Genomic DNA, 22628 nt, shown 5'->3' with positions numbered 1-22628 from the left:
AACACTGATGAAAGAAATCAAAGATGACATAAACAGATGGAGAAATATATTATGCTCTTGGATTGGAAGAATCAGCATTGTGAAAATGACTATACTACCCAAAGCAATCTACAGATTCAATGCAATGCCTATTAAACTATCAATGGTATTCTTCACAGAATTAGAACAAAAAATTTTACAATTTGTATGGAAACACAAAAGACCCTGAATAGCCAAAGCAATCTTGAGAAAGAAAAATGGAGTTGAGAGGAATCAGGCTCCCCGAGTTGAAACTATACCACAAAGCTAGAGTAATCAGGACAGTATGGTACTGGCATAAAAATAGAAATATAGATCAATGGAACAGGATAGAAAGCCCAGAGATAAGCCCCCGCACATATGGTCACCTAATTTATGACAAAGGAGGCAAGAATATACAATGGAGAAAAGACAGCCTCTTCAATAAGTGGTGCCTAACACCGTACACAAAAATAAACTCCAAATAGATTGAAGACCTAAATGTAAGACCAGACACTGTAACACTCTTAGAGGAAAACAGAGGAAAAACACTCTTGGACATAAACCACAGTAAGATCTTTTTTGACCCACCTCTTAGAGTAATGGAAATTAAAAGCAAAAATAAACAAATGGGACTTAATTAAACTTAAAAGGTTTTGCACAGCAAAGGAAACCATAAACAAGATGAAAAGACAACCCTCAGAATGGGAGAAAATATTTGCAAATGAAACAACAGACAAAGGATTAATCTCCAAAATATACAAATAGCTCATGGAGCTCAATATCAAAAAAACAAACAATCCAATTAAAAAATGGGTGGAAGACCTAAATAGACATTTCACCAAGGAAGACATACAGATGGCCAAGAGGCACATGAAAAGATGCTCAACATCACTAATTATTAGAGAAATGCAAACTAAAACTACAATGAGGTATCACCTCACGCCAGTCAGAAGGCCCATTATCAAAAAATCTAGAAACAATAAATGCTGGAAAGGGTGTGGTGAAAAGGGAACCCTCTTGCACTGTTGGTGGGAATGTAAATTGATACAGCCACTATGGAGAACAGTATGGAGGTTCCTTAAAAAACTAAAAATAGAACTACCATATGACCCAGCAATCCCACTACTGGGCTTATACCCTGAGAAAACCATAATTCAAAAAGAGTCATGTACCACAGTGTTCATTGCAGCACTATTTACAATAGCCAGGACATGGAACGACCCTAAATGTCCATCGACAGATGAATGGATAAAGAAGATGTGGCACATATATACAATGGAATATTACTCAGCCATAAAAAGAAATGAAATTGAGTTATATGTAGTAAGGTGGATGGACCTAGAGTCTGTCATACAGAGTGAAGTATGTCAGAAAGAGAAAAACAAATACCGTATGCTAAAGCATATATATGGAATCTAAAAAAAAAAAACCCAAAATGGTACTGATGAACCTAGTTGCAGGGCAGGAATAAAGATGTAGACATAGAGAATGGACTTGAGGATGTGGGGTGGGAGGGCAAAGCTGGGGCAAAGTGAGAGTAGAATCGACATATATCCACTACCAAATGTAGAATAGATAGATGGTGGGAAGCAGCTGCGTAGCACAGGTAGATCAGCTCGGTGCTTTGCAATGACCTCTAGGGGTGGGATAGGGAGGGTGGGAGGGAAGCTCAAGAGGGAGGGGATATGGGGACATATGTATGCATATGGCTGATTCACTTTGGTGTACAACAAAAACTAACAAAGTATTGTGAAGCAACTATACTCCAATAAAGATCTATTAAAAAAGTAGTAAATACATAAAAGTATCAAAGAACTGACATTTTACGGAAATAAAGACCAAATATATATATACAAAATGTCTCTTTAATCTCTTATTAGTATTATTATAAATTTATTACACTGCTGAGTATAGTTTGAAGTGCAATAATTCATGTTTTTCCTGCAGGGCACTTGCGTGTGTGAGCTGTTCTCTTGGCCTTTCTGTCTGCTGCACGAATGACCACACCTAAATCCCTCAGGTGGAGGCGCCCACATTTGGAAGCAGAAATGAATGTCCTCATTTTGTTAAGGTCTGCTCCGTCAGGGCTTCCACTAACACCTGAGCCCTGAGCATCTGGTCTGCAGACCAGAGACCAGGAAGAGAAGATGCTGTGATAACACAGGCCAGAGGGGAGCACGTGAGTATCCCCGGAAGCCCAGCGGTACCCAAGGAACTCCTAGCGGAACTGCGCAGCCTGCTGTCCAACAAGCCAGCAGCACAGGGGTTGTGTTTCCTGGTCCTCTTTCAGACTCTGAGTTTCTTGAAGCAGGAGCCATATCTTACTCATCTCTGCCTTGTTCTCTTTATTCCAACAAGACACCTGTCACGGACGAGCTCCAACAAGGCACCTGTCATGGGTGAGATGGATGAATGGGACTATCTGACATCAAACTGGTACAAATGACTTGAAAGTACAGGTGAACCTACAGCTTCATGTTTTTGTAGTTACTGTCAGTTCTTCATTACCTGAGCAAAGAATATGCAACATACGATAGGGGATGAAGGTATCCAGAACTTTCTTGAGCCCTAGAGACACAAAGTATGACAAAATGCCAGGAGCCAGAAAAAGAGATCTGGGGAATGATTTAGGTTAGGGGTTGATAAATGAACATCCCATGCTCTGTCACCTTTGATTCCAGCTTTCATGTGATCAACACTATAAATGATGGAGAGGTAATTCTCTTTTGATTAAATATATTTACATATGACAGAGTGACAATGGGGCAGTAATGGATTTATGGAGTAAAATGCAATCGAGGGGAAGTTGTCAGTGTACTAGTTAAACAGTGAAGGGAATCATCCATTTGGAAGTTAGATGGAAATAAATTTGTCCTGGGGAAAGGCATGCAACGGGCTGTGGAACGACCATGGTCTGGGCAAGTGCGAGAGAGACGGTGGAATTCCCATCTAATCACCAAATCAGACATTGCTCTAAGAGAGAAGGGACTTTAAATATAACATTAAAAATAACATACACACACAGACCAACTTCTTATCCTAAAATTGATGGCTTATTTGGATACTTAATTTTTATAACAGGGACCAAGTATCTTCACATACAGTGTGGATTTCTATACAGAGCTGTAGAGGGGATGAAGGGTTATTACCTAAGATGCTCGCTTTGTCTCAAGAGCAGTTTCAACAGTGACCACTCATGTCTCAGGTCACAGAGGAGGCAGGGGATCCTAACCTCAAACCCATGAACTCCTGCATGATTGCAGGAGTAGTTCCTCTGTGTGCGAGGAGAAATGGAACACAAATATTTCGAGGTTGCTGCCCAAGACATGTCAGCATACCAGCACTCCCACTATAGCTCAGGAACAGTTTTCAGTCATCTCAGCTGGCATGGGTGAAATATCACAGCAATTATAAAACTCAGGATGCCGGATAGCTGAGCTTTAGGAAGGGCTCCGGCAAATTGCTTCCATTTTTCAGCTCACAGTGAGAAGAAAGGCAGAAACAGAGAGAGGTAAAAAAAGAAAGCAAATGAGCATGCCTAATACAGGCTGTATATTCTCGTATGTACATATATAAATATATTAAGCTTCCCTTTTGTGCCTGGGAGAGAAAAGAGATGCAATCAGCAATTCAGGGACGATCAAAAAGATTAAAGGGAACATCTTACATATCTCCAAGGAGCCAGCATGAACATCTCTATTCTTGTTCCGTTACCTTCCATGCCACACTGGGTGAGGGAATATATTTTATTAAAAACATTTTTTCACCTGGAGGTCCTGTCAACTAACAAACACAATGAAAAGAGAAGAAGCTGAGAGTATTTTGTGTGCCCAAAAATAAGCTAGTTAAGAAAATGTTATTTTTTTTGTAATAGGGGGAGAGAGGAAAGAAATGAGCTTGGACTTTCCCCTTGTGAAGCTCGACAACATTTCTTCTTCCTTGAGAACATTCCTTTAGTTTCAAGACAAGTGTGCTCATGAAAAATAAACTTTGCACTAAAAATAAGCCATTTGGTTTTTTAAAAAAATCTCTTTTCAAAGAGACAGGGAGTCCCTTATTTGAAAACATTTTCATCGCTGCAACACTGATTTTTTTTTTTTACTGGATAGCTCTAGTAAATGTATTTTACTAGTGTAAAATTTTTTAATGTATTTTTCAGTGTATTTTTATTGACAAGATCAATTGTGATTTAATCTAATTTGACGCAACGTATTTTGACGTTTGCACTATATCTGTTGTGATTTAAAATGTTGGCTGGGTTATCTGTAGATGCACTGAAGTCTAAGATTTAAATATATATATCTCTATTTTTCTAAGATTTAAATATATATATCTCTATATTTTTATAAAAAGTTAAGGTGATTCTGCTTTGTAGCTGAACTCTCTTCAATATCAATAGGAAACAGGGCAATAAAAGACATTTTATTTATCTTACTTTTAAATTTTTTTACTTTTTATTTATCCTTCTGGAATTTTCTTTCAATTTCTGGCCATTAGAACATGGCAATAAGTTATAATTTCAAATTTCATTATTTTAACTAGTGTTTACTGCCGGTGGTTAAAAGAATAAACTCATAAGCATTAAATTCCATTTTCTAAAGATCACAAATACTTTGAGTATTACTTTACAAATTAAAAATTTGTGACATTTTCCCCCAATTCTCTAAGCCCAAATTGAGTCCCTCAAAAGACAGACAGCTAGCTGAGATTTTCACAAGTGTTCTTTCTGATGCAAAGTCAGCGTGGCATTACTAGAGGAAAGCTTATCACACATCGCACATCTGGGACTTTTAAGCCATCAATTTAAAGACAGTGGTTGAACAGACTGCCACTGAATTTCACGACAATTGGATTTGGGGCTTTATTTTTCTCACTTGCAAAATGAGGCAACAGTCCTTGCCTCCTCTAGTGGAACTGCTCGTTATGCGCCAAGCTGAACAGAAAGCCCACAGAGCATGCTTTGCTATAGACATGAAACCCGAGGCTTATCGATCTGATGTCACCTGCCCAGAGCAAAGAAGAAGCAGGAAGAGGATCTGAATGCAGCTCTACCTGACTCCAAAGACCCTGAGTTTCCTGCTAGTCTCGGCTGCCTAGTGATCAACTGAGTCCAACTGTTCTGAGTCCTTTTTATGGTCCTTCCTTCTTTACTTTCAGGTGTTGTCCCTTGGACACAGGCTACTTTGGTCAGTCTTCTGTCTATCCCTCAATTATAGGACTTCAAATGCACATGTTTCTTCCCTTTGGGTTGAGGCTTCCCTAGCTATTATAACTCAGGGAACTGGATTTCCCTCAAATAGTATTGCATTTCTGGAGCAGAACACGTCACAGAGGGCTTGGTGATTACCTGCTCATCATCGGTGTTAGCCAAAACTACTGAACTCCACCAGCATGGTTGTCCTATCGCATCTTCAATGCAAACACGTTGCTCCAGTGGCAGTCAGCAGATATTAGCGCAATCTCCAAAAATAACCAGGACATCTTTTGTGTTTAGAAGACGTTTCTGTGTTTCCTAATGCTTGGAAAGATACTCTACCCCTTCTCCATGCAGAATATTTCATTACACTCTGGTCACAGATGGACTAGCCACAATAGAGATTCACATGGGCCAGATTGAGACGTAAGGAATCAACGAATTTTTCAGGAATTCTTGGGAATAGGACTTGTAGACTCGGGATTCAGCCTTTCTCCCTGCTTTCCTGAAGGCAAGTGACATCATTGGACATAATGACATCATGATGTCACTTAAGTAATGAGGGCAATAATAGTATTTATCTTAGGTATTAGAACTTGTTACATGCGTTTTCATCTTGATCAATTACAGTGTGCTATCCCCTACACCAACTCTTTCTTCTCCTGCAAAGTGGCCACCTGCCCAAATCCCACAGCCCTGGGACCTCCATAAAGCTTCCCTTCGTTGACTGGAGTAGTAAAAAACAGATGGATTCTAAAGGACTTTTGTGTGTGTGGGTGCGTGTCTAATTACCTTTGATACCTCTCAACAACCTTGTGAAGCAGACAGGAACTGAGACTTGGGTTTTATCAATAAGGAAATTGAGACTCACGGTATGAAATGGACTGGTCCCAAATTGGTGGGGCAGCCCAGACCCCCAGCTTCCTGGCTTCGTGTCCAGGCCTTGCTCTTGACTTTGTAACCTCATAAACCTTCCTGGGTTGGAACCCGGCATGATGTAAGGTGGTGATTTACTCAAGTCCTATCTGAAAAGCTAAGTCTAGCCAATAAACTCAGACACTTCAGGCTCAACGAAATTCATATCCACTTAGAAACTGTTTACCCAACAGAGCCACAAGCTTAGGAATATTGGAAGATAAAACATCTCTGTGTAATCTAATCACTGTTTGCTTTACGCTCCAGGATGCGTGTGTGAGTAATGAGTTTGAGGACTTGAGCATCTCCTTTGATCATTTGTTCTTTTGTGGTTTCCACCTTGTAACAAACCTGCCTCTGAGACAGGTATTATTAATTGCATATTGTTTTGTGTTTCTAATGTTTCATTTCACTGACTCTTCTGGGGTTTTTTTCTTCTTAGTTTGCAGATCCCAGCTGTTTTCAACGTTTAACCATTTCTTCATAGAGATCTTTTGCATCCAGTTTAATCTTTGGATATGAATTGAAGTTGGCCAAATTGTTTGTTACAGTCTTGTCAGCGTTTCTGCATTCAGAAGTGTTTGTTGATTCATTTGCAGTAATAGTCTGTTTGACAGACTATTTTGTTTGATTCATTTGACAGTAACAGTCTGTTTGACACTTGCAAGTTCAGTCTGCACCAGCTTCTATTGTGTTAAGCAAATAACCACCAGTGCACTGAAATTCCACTCATTGTCAATGTTAAGGCAACAGGATTTTCTCCGCCAGCCAAACCTGTTGTTATCAGAAAACCCCCTCCAGATGAAAACTGAAAAGAATCATATGACCCAGAAAAAAGATTAGACTTCAGGAAGTCTTTGGTTGTTGCCATGTTTGTCAAGGTATCCCCAGAAGGCGTGGAAAATAATAAAGTAAAACGTATTTCTGGAACGAAGCCCATTTCAAAATAGAGTCTATGAACTTTCAAATTTGCAAGACAGGGCTTCTCAAAATACGAGCCACAAAACTGGGCTATGGCAAACCCAAGGGGAACAGAAGCAACTGAAAACCAGGGATTTAGTAACTTTTAATTGCCTCATTTTCAATTCAAAAGGGAGTGTAAGAATTGATATTAAGCTGTAGTTCAATAGCACACACCAGTCAGCTAGTTTGCTGTGACACACGAATCCTCAGAGATTCGTCATTACCCAGGCTTTCTGTCATTTCAGATGAATTTTCCACCTTGTTGGAAACAACATGCTGTCCTCCCTGATCTTCCCTATTTCTGAGTTCTATCTGGGGAGACTGATTTACATTATTGTGTTCCGGAAAAAGCCTGGATAGGAAACAAACCCAGGATCTTTTATATTTGAAAAGGCATGGTGTAAAAAGCTTGTTCTAAAGGCATATGACGTTTGTTGACCAGAAGGAATGCAAAGGTTTTAGAGCCCAAGATTGGAACTTAGGTAAAACTGTAAAACCTGACTTATACGAAATTAGAAAACAGATCAATAAAACTGGCTAATGAATTGCCAAGATTGACGCCCAGGCACCAGCTGCTGGGATGTCAAGCTGATTCCAGAGATTCTGAGGTCTCCAGGACACCACTCCAACCAGAGAGCTTTATTAAAACAGGGCAAGCACGCGCCTCCTTGTCTACGCCAGCTGGCGTACTTCCTGGACGGCGGGGACAGGCAGCACGGACACCCGCGCTTAGAACCATCGGCACTAAACAAACTCTTCCACATTGGTCTGTTTGTATGTTAGGTAACTCTTGCTGCATAATAAATGATCCCCAAACTCAGTGGAACTAATAGCAACCGCTTGCTGTCTCACTGTGGCAGCCAGCTTCTAAGATGGCCCACAGGGATTCCCACATCTTGGTTTTCACGTCCTTGTATGGTCCTCTTCTACTGTGAATGGCTACCTGTGCAACCACTAGGATATTGTGTAAAGGACAATGTGTGACTTCCAAGGCCAGGTCATAAAGGACACTGTGGTGCTCACATTGCCCTCTCTCGTGAATCACTCGATTTTAGGCAAGCCGGCTGCCATGTGTAAGCACATCAAGTGGCCCCTGGAGAGGCCCACTGGAGGAACATGCAGTCTTCCTGCCAATGGTCAGTGAGGCACTGAGGCCTCCCTAACAGCCATGTGAGGGAACCTTCCAGCCCAGTCAACACCCTGACTGTGACCTTGTGAGAGACCTTGGGCCAGAAACATCTAGCGAATGTCCTCATGGATCCCAGCTTCAAGGAAACTGAGAAAATAAATGTTGAATTCTCGAAGCCACTAAATTTGGGGGGAATTGGTTATGCAATTCAATAAATAACTACCACTGTTGGCTGGGAATTTGGGAGTGGCTTATCTGAGCGATTCTGACTCAGGGCTTCTTGCAAGGTTACAATCTAAATGTTGGCCCATGGTGCAGTTATTTGAAGGTCTGGCTAGGTCTGAAGGATCTGCTTCTGGGGTGGGTGGCTTGCTCTCATGGCTGGTGCGCTGGTGCTGGCTGTTGGGAAGAAGCCTCGGTTTCTCTTTTGTAGACCTCCCCGCAGTCTGCCTGCATGTCCTCCCCACACAATGCCTGGCTTCTCACGGAGCAAACGGACTGAGAAAGAGATCAAGGAGGAAGTAACATTGCCGTTCATGTTCTCGCATCAAAAGGTACATGTTGTCACTTCTGTGACATTCTATTTGTTAGAACTAAGTCGCTAAGTCTGAACCATATACTAGGGATGAAAATTTGGGCTCTGCCATTTGAAAGGAGGAACACCAAAGAGTTTTTGGATGTATTATAAAACCACAAGAGCCCACCCTCCAAAAACAAATGATTAACCTTCCTCTCACATGCAAAATATACACACCTCCTCCAAAACTGCCCACAAATCTCATTTCTTACAGCTGCAACTGGACTCAAGTACTGGCTAAATCAAATCTTCTTGCAAATGAAGCTTCACAGATGTGGTTCCTTGAGTGCAGTTCCTCCCTATCTGAAGGCCTGTCAACTGAAGGGACAATTATCTGTGCCACACACCTATATAATATCATGAGATAAGATTGCGTATTCAGTATAAATACTGTTTTAAAAATGGTAAAACAGGGCTTCCCTGGTGGCGCAGTGGTTGAGAGTCCTCCTGCCGATGCAGGGGACACGGGTTCGTGCCCCGGTCCGGGAGGATCCCACATGCCACGCAGTGGCTGGGCCCGTGAGCCATGGCCGCTGAGCCTGTGCATCCGGAGCCTCTGCTCCGCAACGGGAGAGGCCACAACAGTGAGAGGCCCGCATACCGCAAAAAAAAAAAAAAGGTAAAACAGAGGATGCAGAGGAGTCACTGGTCCATGGAAATTCTGAAATCTAGCAGAGCACATGCTGACAGTTCCTTGCTTGGGAGTCAAGGCCTGGGAATGATTCTCCATAGCTCGTGGCTCTGCCCTCCAACCCTCTAGATTTTTCCTCTGAATAATTCTTTATTTTCCATAAAAGGCAGCTTGTGTTTTCAACTGGATTGTTTTCTATTTCTTGTTTGTAGAACTTCAGGGGTTCCAAAGGCCTCTTTTCAATTCTACTCTTTCTGTCCCTTATAGTTCAGGCAAACAATGTTTTTGCTAATAAAATTCCCTTAAAAACTTTGTGGGTCTCCTATGATTCCTGTCAGTATTCGCTCCATTAGACAAAAGTCACAACCATGGAGGTCTTGTGAGATAAGCCTTTCTCTACCTCGGGCTTCTTCTGAGACTGATGAGGAACAAGAATTTTAAGCTTTTCAGAAACTTAGTTTCTGAATGGTCCTGAGGTACATATTTGATATTTCCGCAGTCTTAACAAAGGAGTTTATAGTCACATCTTTGGCTACCGCTTCATATCATGTTTTCCTGGGAGTGGTCTGGGTTTGATCTTAGCCCCAGAATCATTTTTAGCTTTAGTATCATTTGCTATCTCAAGGGTCTGGGATTTCTAAAATGAAAAATTCCTGTCTCCTTTATGTTTCATAGATCTTCCTTTAGTTTATCTCTTTTTCCTTGCATTTTACTGTAAACAGCAAGTAGAAGACAGGTAACCGCTCTAATAATGTGCCTACAAATTACCTCGATTCTCCAATTCATTAGCTCCATTTTCTACTTTCATGCTATTTTCACCAGTGTTGCTAAACTTTATGCTACTACAAAATAAGAATACGTCACTTCCAGTTTCTAATAATATTTTCCTCACTTTCCTTTAAGCTCTCACTTGCAGTCTTGTCAAAAACCATCAGGCTTCTATTAACAATCTCTTCCAAGCATTTGAAGCTTTCATGAAAACTCTCCCCAATGTTCATCCACCTTCTACAGACTGAGCCAAACCCACATTTTTAGTTGTTTGTTATGGCAGGATTTCCAGATACCAAATTCTGTGTTAATTTAAAGGTAGCTAGGTAATAAAGTACCCCAAAACTTAGTGGCCTAAAATAAAAATGATCATCTATTATCTTGGATTTCCTGTGGATCAGGAATTGGAGAGACCATCAGTGAAGAGGTTCTGGCTCAGCTCAGCCAGGGTCTCTCAAGTGGCCATAATCATGATGTCAGCCAGGGCTGTAGTCATCTCTGAGGGCTTGACCGAGGCTGAGACACCCACTTCTAAGGTGGTTCACTTGCATGGCTGGCAAATTGGTGCTGGTTATCGGCAAAAGATCTCAGTTCCATTCTGTGATAACCTCTCCAAGAGCTAAGAGGTTACCTCTGTGACCTGGCTGGTGACCCAAAAGATACAGATCAAGGCAGAAGCAACACTGTGTTTTAGGACCTAGCCTCAGAAGTTACTCATCATCACTTCTGCCACATTCTATGTATAAGGATCAAATGACTAGTTCAGGCCCGTATTCGAGGGGAGAAGAATTAATCTCCACCTTTTGAAGGAGGAGTGCCAAAGATCTGTGAACATATTTTATAAGTACCACAGGCGGCCTCTGAATCCCCAGGTAAGTCAGGAATACCTCCAGAACCGTCCAGAAGTCCTCCAACATCCTCAGGATGAGCAAGACCAGTATCCTTAGAGAACATGAAGGTATCAGGCCTATTTCAGTTGCAAGCTAATGGAAAGAGCAAGTGAGTAGAGAAAGGGCCTGCAGCATCAGCCTGCCTATTTGGACATGGGACCTGGTTTTGCCTCTCCGCCTTGCCGCAGACTGACCAGAGCAGGTGTCTTGTCTAAGAGGTGTCTTGTCTTGTTAACCTGACCAGCGGCCTGATCTCAAAGGCACTAAGGTAGTATGCTGACCCACGAAGGAAGGAAAAATGGTTTGTGAAACCTCAGGAAATAAAATAATCTCCATGGCTGGAGAAGAGAGAGAAGTAAGCATGGTTTTGTGGGGTTAATACTTAAAGTTCTCTGCGTAACACCCACTAGTGTAAGTATTGTGCTTTGTAATTTCCAGGCCATTTTCACACATATTCTTATGTTAATGTGCACTATTTCTTTTGATACAGTCATGGTGGATTACTGCGTAATTTGATACTTGACATGTGCTTGTTTGTATGGGACAGAAGGAAAGAAGTTGGAATTCATCAACATTTTATGACATATTCACATAAATACGAACATGGAAAACATCTATGAACAGGGCAATACGCATACACACTCGATAAACAACAGCTATTTCAATTCCATACACAGTGAATGTCGTCTTCCAGGAATCTGAAATCTCATGGTGAGGCAGAGTACGTGCAGCTGTCTGCAATACAACGCTAATTACCATCATATTCATAGCAGAGGAGCTAATAAAGTGCTATGAAAGTCCAAAACAGGGTAATATTCATTTTGACCAGCTGGATCAGGATATTTCTCAGAAAACTCAACCTTGGGTAATGAATAACATTTTCTTTCAAGAGGAGAAGAGAGAGAAAGACAACCCAAGTGAAGGAAACTAATGGAGCAAAAGATTTGGCTGTAAATTCAAGATCTGCTTGAGAAAGTGCAGAAAGATCCATAGGAGTGGGATGTGACATGGGTGATGCAGACAGTGAGGGCGGTGAGAGTGAGGTCTGAGTTAGGCTGAGACTAGATTTGAGGTGGGAGGGGAGTCTGAAGGCCTGAGTAACCAACCCGGGCTCTGCCGAAGGCAAGGAGGAATGGTGACTTTGAGGAGGGAGATGACACAATGAAGTCTGTGTTTCATGAACCATTGTTACTTGTTTTTTCTCTATTTTAATATTCTATGTGGGGCTTCCCTGGTGGCACAGTGGTTGAGAATCCGCCTGCCAATGCAGGGGACATGGGTTCGAGCCCTGGTCTGGGAAGATCCCACATGCCATGGAGCAGCTAAGCCCGTGCACCACAACTACTGAGCCTGTGCGCCACAACTACTGAGCCTGCGTGCCTAGAGCCCGTGGTGCTCTGCAACAAGAGAAGTCACTGCAATGAGAAGCCCGCACACTGCAACGAAGACCCAATGTAGCCATAAATAAATAAATAACTATATTAAGAAAAATATTCTATGTGTAACGTTACTCATCTTAGGAGCAAATTAACATCTCCTGGGTTTGCTGTGAGAACTTCGCATGGTAGTAGGTGAGAATTAAAGGATAAGCAAAGGGCTAGAATAGCTTTGGTCAAAACATAATGGAGAGAAATGTTTGTCAATGCTTACAAGTGTGAGAACTCTTTAAATCCTTCCACTTCATTTCAATAACAATGAAAACAACGACAAAGAGTCCACACATAGTATGTAAAGAAGAAAAGGATCGGAGCCTCACATTCCAAAACGATAGCAGAACAGATTGTTTTGAAGGGTCTGTCATGATTCTCTCTTTAGAGTTCACTCCCTTCCTCAGAGATTTACAGCCGTGTTAACATACTTTAGTCAACAAAATACATCAGACAAACAAAAATGAATTTCCCTCACTTTCTCCTTTGGGCTTCCTTTCTCTCCTGGACCAGGATGCCCGTGAATCAGGTTCTTCAAGCTTCCCCATTGGGGCAACACGCTCCTGCCCAATTTGGGATGGAGCAAACACGTAGTGGCAGCAGTGGTTTTTCAGATTCTAAGATGCTGGAGCTCATAAAAGGCAGGCAAATAGCCTCCTTCTTTCAATGCTGCCCTTTCAATTTTTTTTTTTTTTTTGGTAGGGCTTAATTTTTTAAAAAAGAAGAATTATCAAAAAGTGGTTTTTTATTGAAGCTCAGTTTGAACACGAAGCAGAAAACTCCAGGCTCTAACTCATTTTTCAACCATCTTCCCAAGATGTTTGCTGCTGAATGATTAATGGCTGGGTGTGGGAGGTTACACAGCTCAGAGGTGAAAGGCAATGTAGCTAAAATAAACAGATGAAGGAAGAGGGCAGAATCACATCAGTCTGGAAAGCAGGCTAGCATTTCTAGAAAATGAAAACAACTTCTAAAAGACAGAAAAAAGATGTTGGCTTAAATATAGTCAAAGACAGAATATGAGATAGCCTATATTGATTACAAATAGGATGCAAAATGGGAGAATTACCCCTTTATTTTTTTAATTACTGTTTTAATACACTCTGGTCAAAATGTAGATTGGGAAATAAAATGTAAAATCTAGAAATAAAACAGGGAAAAGCATAATAATAAATTATTCTTCTTTCTAAACATTGCCATCTGTTTTCTTAATTGAAATTATATACAAATTGTTGATGTGGTGTTTAAAATGTAATGAAATAACATCCTTTCTGCATTCACTATATCAAGCTTTAGTCAACTACGCGTTAGTAACAGTAAATAAAATTTTTAGAATAAAAATTACCGCAGGTTAAATTTAGACTTTAAAATGTCTAGAAGGGCAAAAATTTTGATTTTTAAATCAGTTCCTCTGCCACTTCACAAGTTTGCATCTTTGTGTCCTTAAGCATAAATGTGAGTTAAGACTTCTACGAGAGAGAAAATAATGTACCAGGAACTAGAATCCATCTTGCTTCTCCTGAAGCTGGATGAGAGATGGCTGCTGGAAAAGGAGCTTAAAAATAGGGGGAAAATAGGCCAGAGAATTAAGGAATATGAAAGCACACATTTTTCCCTGGCTTCTGTGCTGTCTTGATTACCGCAACAAAAGGGACCTTTACAAATATAGGATTCTCTTTTTCCTCCCAGAGAGGCTTTCATATGAGGACAAAAGGGGACAAGGGCACCTGTGCTATGGGAGCTCCTGGCTGTTCCCTCTTATCTCTCTGGGGGACTCTTTCCTTATCTCTGATAGAGCTGTCTCTGGGGGGGGGGTGACGTCAACATTTTTAGACCGTCTTCAGTAAGGCTCTTAGGAAGGACTTAAGGACGCTGAGTTGCTGTGCTCACTAAATCATGCCCCTCACAGCCCCAGCCTTTTGCATCAACACAATAGGGAGCCCCTGGAGGTCGGGGGAGCATTTAGCTAATTTCTTCAGGGGTGATCCACAGTCTTCCAGGAGAGAGCAGAAGAAAACCATTTAACAGACACGAGCTCTGTCCCCGCCCACCTGTAAACTGTCACTAGCCTGACACCTGAGTCTCTCACTCCAGTGTTCTCCATTCTGGAACGTGCCCAGGGAGCCGGCTGGCATCCGAGCTTCCACATCTTTGCCTCTGCACGCCTACGGTGGGAGTTCTCTCACCGAAAAAAAACAGATGGTGGTGTTTCAAGCCACAGCTTCCAGTGGAAAGCAAATGAGGAAGAGAGCCCGGGGAAAACTGCAGGGTGTGAGAGCAATCATGGGAGCCCAAAATGAAATAGGGGTGAAAGCAGGTCTAGCTGATCTGTAGATCAGCTAATAGGAAGAAACAATTATAGAAGATGTATTGCAAATATTTTCAATCCACAAGGAGAACAACAGCACTGTTTTCTTTCTGAAGTGTATCCCTTTCAAAGCCACTAAATATTAGGGTCATGTTCACCAAACAAGAGAGTAGCAGGATTCAGCTATGGAGTCTGGACTCAGGGATTTCTCCCAGACGGTTCTCCCGGCGACCCGACCGCACAAGGACAAGCAAGGTACAATCAAACACTAAAAGTACTGTACATTCAAGAATTACATTGGTAAATGCATCCATCCTTAGCTATGGAGACTGTCTAGAGAGTATTTTATATTTTACTGGATTTTAAAAGCAACTTAAAGCACAGAAATAGTACTTAATGTTAATTTCATTAGGAAAGGCAGAATGTGGAACAAATAGAGTGATTTGAATATTCTACCTGCAAAAACTGCAATATGACATGATATGACCAAAGGTTTGCTCTGAATTAGTTTGAGGCTTTAAAATGGATAAGGTACTGAATTTTGAGAGCGACTGACTTAGTCTCCTACTCTCTTCCTCCAGCTGTTCCTTCCATGTGCCAAGCAACTCTGGACTCAGGACCTTTGCACATGCTATTTCCTCTGAATACATAAAATAGAAGACTCTCTCTCCAGACATCTGCGTAACTCACTTCCTCGGCAACTCAGGTCCTGCATTCACCTCCTTGATTAGAAGCTTTCCTGAGTCACTCAATAAAATCACAACAGTTCCCACTCTCTACAAAACCCTCTTTCTCTCTTAACCTGCTTTGTTGTTCTCCAAAGATTTGTTACCACCTGGTAGACTATGTATTTTTATTTGTTTATCATCTTTCTCTATCCACTAAAATGTAAGCTTCATGGGAGATGTTTTGTTCAGTGTAGATTCCCAGCCCTGGAATACCTTTTTATACGTACTACGTGCTGAATAAACACTTGCTGAATAATTGAATGAAGATATCATAATTAAAGCTTCACTAAACTTCGTGTTTTCTGCCCCTCTCCACACAACTGGGAATGTGGTCATCTTCCCAGGGCACAGATGTGAGCATGTCACTCCCTTGTTTGAAAACCCTCAGCAGCAAACAGAGAAATGAATAACTTAGGAGGCTCCCCACATAAGATAAAGCCTAAATCCCTTAAACTGGTTTTCAAGGCTTTTGATGATCTGCCTCCTGGTTATACCTCCAGATTTGTTTCCTACTTCTTTGCCTGTCATGTGCTAGAAATGCGAACTTTGGAGTTAAATTACCAGGTTCAAGCTTTGGCTTTATCACATTACCTGTGTCCATAACATTTCCATATTGTTTCATTTGTAAAACGGTGATAATAATAGTGCTCACCTCATAGACTGTGTTTTGAAAAATTAGGAAAAAAAAGAAAAAAAACTCAATAATCACCTACAGTGTGATCCAGCAAATCCATCCCTAGGGATTTACCGAAAAGAAATAAAAACATAAGTTCACAAAAAACTGGTACCAAGTGTTCATACCAGCTTTATTCACGACAGCCCCAAACTGGAAAGAGCCCAGATATCCATCAACAGGAGAGCACATAAACAGTCCGGGGTATATCCACACAATGGAATACTACCAAGCCATGAAAAGGAATGAACGATGGATACAGGCAACGACAAGGATGAATTTCAAAGGCATTATGCTGAGCAAAAAATGTGATACACAAAGGAAAACATCCTGTATTGACATGAAATTCTAGAGGAGGGAAAAAATCATCTGTGATGGAAGAAGATAAGAAGAGTGCTTGCCTCAGGGAAAGTGGGTGAGGATTGACTGGGAAGAGGCCAGAGGGAATGTTCTGGGGTGAAGGTGATGTTCTGTATCTTGATAGCATTGGATTGGTCGTTGGGTTACACAGGTGTAAACATCTGCCAAAATTCAGAGGATGTACACTTAGAATTTGTGTGTTTCATTTAATGTCAATCTTACATCCAAAGAATATAAGTGAATATTAAATTCTAATTTATGATACGCATGCTTAAGTACTTAGGAGGAATTACCCTATCTGCAACTTACTTTAAATATCTCAGATACATACAACGATATCTGCACTTTACCTTGAAATGCATCCAAAACATAGGATGATTAATTGATGGAGAGAGGAATGGACAAATGGACAGACATGTGATAAAGGAACTTAAGCTAAATGCTAATGATAGAATCCAGGTGGCGAATATATTGATGTTCACCTAAAAATTCCTTCAACTTTGCTGTATCTGAACATTTTCATAATAAAATATTGGGAAAAAGTACAAAAGATGTCTTACAAAAATATATATTGAGATTATCATTATGCAAAACGATTTCACACTTGTATGTTTTCTACAAAAGTAAACCTAAGCAAGTTTCCTTTAGTCCTTTGAAACTCAGTATTATATAGGACCTGACAATTATTGACAGATTTACCCTACACTAGCACTAACCGTATTTTTCTTCACTGACCATTTTTATACAACAGAAGTTAAATGAGCCCAGTCTTTTGCAATTAATTTTTATAGCATCACTGATTAAATTTCCCCAAATAATTTATTTCTCACTTTATACTCTATAAGGTAATCTCATTAAATATAGTAGTGTAACATTTTAAACCAGAGTGCCTTAGCTTCCCATTGAAAGATTTACATAGGTCTGAAACAAGAGCTATTTCTGCCTAATGATCTGTATGTAAAGGCAACAGAAATATAGAAGATAGGAATAATCAATCTATAAAATGCTATATATCCCCTAAGTGTTGTCTAAGTAATCAAAGATTTCCTGGTGTGGGTCATTGTACATTGCCGTGACTCCAGTTAAATAAACACTGAAAATATATGTTTCTCTTGAATTTAACATTACCTCTGCACAGCTGGGATAGTAAACCATTTGGTATGGGCCTTTCAAATAACAGCCTAATTATCTAATTCAGTCAATAAATAAAATAAAGCAATTGTTTGCAGCCTACAGGGCACCAGATAGACTCTCTGGGAAGTTACAGAAGGCATAAGCGCAGCCCTTAACCTTGGAGAGTTCTGCATCAAAGACTGTTAAAAATGCAGTGCGAAAATGAAGAAGGCCCTACTCTAAAGGAATTTTCTGCCTTGTCCAGGCAGAATACACAGAATACGATGTCATAAAAAAAATATAACGCATATAAAGATGAAGTAGTCTAAAGCACCTTTCCCTAAGGAGGCCAACTTCAAGTTACAAATATAACTTTAGGTTGTTAATGAATACTCCGTAGTTCAATGATTTCAGTGTAATAGCTTAATGTTGAATTTAGAGAAAGGAAAATGGGTACATATTTTTAATCCTATACTCAATAAACACTAATACTTATAGAACACTTTTTTAGGCACTGTTAAATATTTTTCTACTACTAGCAGGAAAATTCTCCTAATAATTTTATGAGGTAGATACTATTTCCCCATATTGTAATGATACTTGAGATCTAGGAGCTGTTATCTGCCCACATCTATATAATTGAAGAATAAGGGAGAGAAATTAGAATTGGTGAACGTATGACTCCATGGTCCATAAGCTGGAACCCTCCTGTAGCCAGCCTCGCTAAAATGCTAGAATAGCAGCACCCCAGAAACAAGTCTTAAGGTCAGGATTGGGTTAAATAAAGAATGTGTGCAATATTTTTCCAGGTATTGTTACATATTCTAAAATGTCTCTAATAACAAGTGACCTTCACAAGAAACAAAGAATTTTAGATTTCAAGATGTCATGAGAAAAACTGGAGAGAACGTAAGTATTTTGGAGAATTTTTTAAAAAAGTGAACAAAACATTCTCAGGCATACTTCCCCCCATTTAATTTAGAAGCCAGGAAAGGAACAGTGTGGTCGCAAAACATCATCCGTACTCTCACCTCCTTGTAAACGACAACTAACTTTTACTGAGGGCGTACTGTGTACCAGACGCTGTTTGAGCCCATTACGCGAACCACTTAGAAGTATGCATTTCACAGATGAGAAACTTGAGGAATAGACAGATTAGGGGAATTGCCTCAGGTCACGCAGTTGGTGGAACTGGGTTCCATCCAGTTACTGTCTATCCAGTCTACCCAGATATCAGTTACTACTCCATCCAGGTCTACCCACATATCAAGTTACTATTCCATCCAGTTCTACCCAGTTATCAGTTACTATTCCAGTCAGGTCTACCCAGATTTCAGTTACTATTCCATCCAGGTCTACCCAGATTTCAGTTACTATTCCATCCAGGTCTACCCAGATATCAGTTACTATTCCATCCAGGTCTACCCAGTTATCAGTTACTATTCCATCCAGTTCTACCCAGATATCAGTTACTATTCCATGCAGGTCTACCCAGTTATCAGTTACTATTCCAGTCAGGTCTACCCACATATCAAGTTACTATTCCATCCAGTTCTACCCAGATATCAGTTACTATTCCATCCAGTTCTACCCAGTTATCAGTTACTATTCCATTCAGGTCTACCCAGATTTCAGTTACTATTCCATCCAGGTCTACCCAGATATCAGTTACTATTCCATCCAGGTCTACCCAGATATCAGTTACTATTCCATCCAGGTCTACCCAGTTATCAGTTACTATTCCATCCAGGTCTACCCACATATCAAGTTACCATTCCATCCAGTTCTACCCAGATATCAGTTACTATTCCATCCAGGTCTACCCAGATATCAGTTACTATTCCATCCAGGTCTACCCAGTTATCAATTACTATTCCATCCAGTTCTACCCAGATATCAGTTACTATTCCATCCAGTTCTACCCAGATATCAGTTACTATTCCATCCAGGTCTACCCAGTTATCAATTACTATTCCATCCAGTTCTACCCAGTTATCAGTTACTATTCCATCCAGTTCTACCCAGATATCAGTTACTATTCCATCCAGGTCTACCCAGATATCAGTTACTATTCCATCCAGTTCTACCCAGTTATCAGTTACTATTCCATCCAGGTCTACCCAGATATCAGTTACTATTCCATCCAGGTCTACCCAGATATCAGTTACTATTCCATCCAGGTCTACCCAGTTATCAGTTACTATTCCATCCAGTTCTACCCAGATATCAGTTACTATTCCATCCAGTTCTACCCAGATATCAGTTACTATTCCATCCAGGTCTACCCAGATATCAGTTACTATTCCATCCAGGTCTACCCAGATATCAGTTACTATTCCATCCAGTTCTACCCAGATATCAGTTACTATTCCATCCAGTTCTACCCAGATATCAGTTACTATTCCATCCAGTTCTACCCAGATATCAGTTACTATTCCATCCAGTTCTACCCAGATATCAGTTACTATTCCATCCAGGTCTACCCAGATATCAGTTACTATTCCATCCAGATCTACCCAGATATCATTTACTATTCTATCCAGGTCTACCCAGAAATGATCTATTCCTAAGGTCACAGTCACGTCAACTCAAATACAGCACCTCATCCCCAAGTGAAACGTGCGCTTTTTGACCTGGCCAGTTTCCTCTGTGTGGGGGCAGAACTTTCTTTAAATAGTATGTGATATACCTATTGACCATCTCTGACTTTATTTCTGACATTTCTTCTGAAGACTATTCCTCTCCCAGACAGTGCATCCCATGGGATTCTTTGCCTTCCTTCTTCAGGTTTCAGGATAGAATGGGAGAAAGAAGTATATGTATCTACATCTGTATCCATATCTATAATTATCCATCCATAGCTCTTCTCTTTTTCTGTAAGGAAAATCCATTGTAGAGAGGTTGGTTGGCCTTAGTCATAGACTTCCAAAAAGCGACAAATGTTTGAGACGAAACAATGTATACAGTGGTCATTTCATCCTGACAACAACAATCAAAATCTCTTTCTGTATGTTGATATAAACAAATATATAGATATATGCTTGTGCATATAGAAATACTATGTATAGATATATAGAAATGATGCATAGATATATATGTCTATGTACCTATCTATACACACATATATGTGCTGATAGGTAGATAGATAGATAGATAGATAGATACATGATAGATAGTTGATAAATAGATGATGGAAGCATAAGCATTTTTAAGGGTGGGTAAGGAAAGTTTAATGCTCACTTTCTATAATGATTCTTCCAAATTAACTGATTTTCATCTTAGCCGTCAGTAGTGTAGAAATACGTTCATTGCTTGTTTGCCTTAGACAGTTTCAAATTTGGGGGACTGACTATGTATCTTTGATGGTCACAGCTGTGTGATCTGCTTTGTGCAGCCACCTTGCTATGTTTGGTGTAAGGGAGGCTTTTCCAAGTTAGTGGTATAAACCAACCCTCAACCCTTGATGACCTTTAAACTCATCATTCAGGGGTTTCTCTGACGAGCATCCTTGCATTTTGAAACTGGGCTGTAATTCCTCATAATTCCAATTCCAAAGCATTATGTGTTGTCTGTAGATATCTCTATTTAGAAAAAATAATAATATATAATTTTTAAAAGACTGTACTATAATATTCTCTGTATAACTGTCTAAGCCATAAAGTTCTATACTTAATTTAATAAGAATACCTTAATTTTATCTTTAATTATTGATTTTTTCTGGATAAAGAGCCACAAAGCAAATAGCTCTTAAAAACCTTCAGAAAGGGATCACATAAAAATAATCATAATCTATAATTCAGAGCTTTTTTTTTCACAATGGTAATAAATTAAACATTCCCCTTTGAGCTTTCTTTATTGTGCAAAATGAGGCTGATTAGGTCAAACTGTTCTTTCTACCACTTTTGACATGCCAGGCAGAGATATTAACATTTCCAAAGAGAAATGGAACATGTTCCAGGGTTTGAAGAAGGATGAGGGGTAATAACCTAAAATTAGACACTGGTTATTTGTTGTGCCCCCCTTCCTTGACTCCTTCCAGATTTATTTCTATGAAGCCTTGGTGAGCTGAAGGAAAGGAAAGCAGTATGTGTTCACAAACATTTAAAAATTTCCTTTGAATGTCGTTCTGAAGAAAGAAATGACAGGCTAACCCACGGCCAAGGCTTCTCAGGAACACTGTTTCTACGAGTTTCCTCTTCACATTGCAAACCCTTTGCAACGCTGTTCTATGCACAAACCTCCCCGTTCCACTCTAGAGCATTCTGTGGTTACAAGGAAGTCAAGAGCAGCGCAGACCCTTCTTTCCACACCTGAATCCTTCCCGCCTCTCCAAGGGTCCTGCTGAGTGAAGTGTGCCCTCCGAATTACAATTATCAATGTTTTCGATTTCTACCAATGCAATACGATATACCAAAAATCCTTATGGCCGCACACACGTATACAGAAGCCTGTTATAAAGTACACTGACAAATCACTTGAAATATTTCTTAACCCTATTTTAGTCTCTCCCACCCCCAAATTTCCTCCTGATTGCATCCTAGCCAATTCCCTTCACAGACCCGTGTGTTGAAAGCAGCATCCGTTGACCAGCGCACACGTTCAACAATAAATATAAGGATGGTAACTGACCTGTGTCCAGAGGTAGACTCTTAGGTTACAGGGCTACTCATCCACATGGCTTCCTCAGGGGCCTCCTCACTTTCTTTCTTCTGTTTTGGATTCACAGTTCACTGGTCAGTGCCTTTGGAGATATAAACATCAGATTATGACAATGAGAGCAGAAAATCATGAACCCTTCACATCTCCCAGACTGCAGAAGCTCATGCTCGGGGAGAAAAAAAAGTATTAATGGATCTAGTTCAAAAGTTTGCATGTCCTGAAAATGTGTCTTGGTGACACCCCATGAATGAGCCACAGACACACTCATGAGCCACTCTGTGTCTAAAAAGGAA

The 22628-nt window shown here is 40.4% G+C and overlaps 1 long non-coding RNA gene across 1 annotated transcript in view; it reads right to left on the bottom strand.

Moving 5' to 3' along the window:
- Positions 1-22405, bottom strand: part of LOC132508914 (uncharacterized) — a 235701-nt gene extending 213296 nt beyond the window's left edge. The window contains exon 1 of the long non-coding RNA XR_009536818.1: positions 22306-22405. This is a non-coding gene — a long non-coding RNA (uncharacterized LOC132508914). The remainder of the gene's footprint in view (positions 1-22305) is intronic.
- Between the last annotated feature and the right edge of the window lie 223 nt (positions 22406-22628).

Source organism: Lagenorhynchus albirostris, chromosome 18 (genome assembly GCF_949774975.1).
Source record: "Lagenorhynchus albirostris chromosome 18, mLagAlb1.1, whole genome shotgun sequence".
In the NCBI taxonomy this organism is placed as follows: domain Eukaryota; kingdom Metazoa; phylum Chordata; class Mammalia; order Artiodactyla; family Delphinidae; genus Lagenorhynchus; species Lagenorhynchus albirostris.
This window is presented reverse-complemented; position numbering and strand designations above follow the sequence as displayed.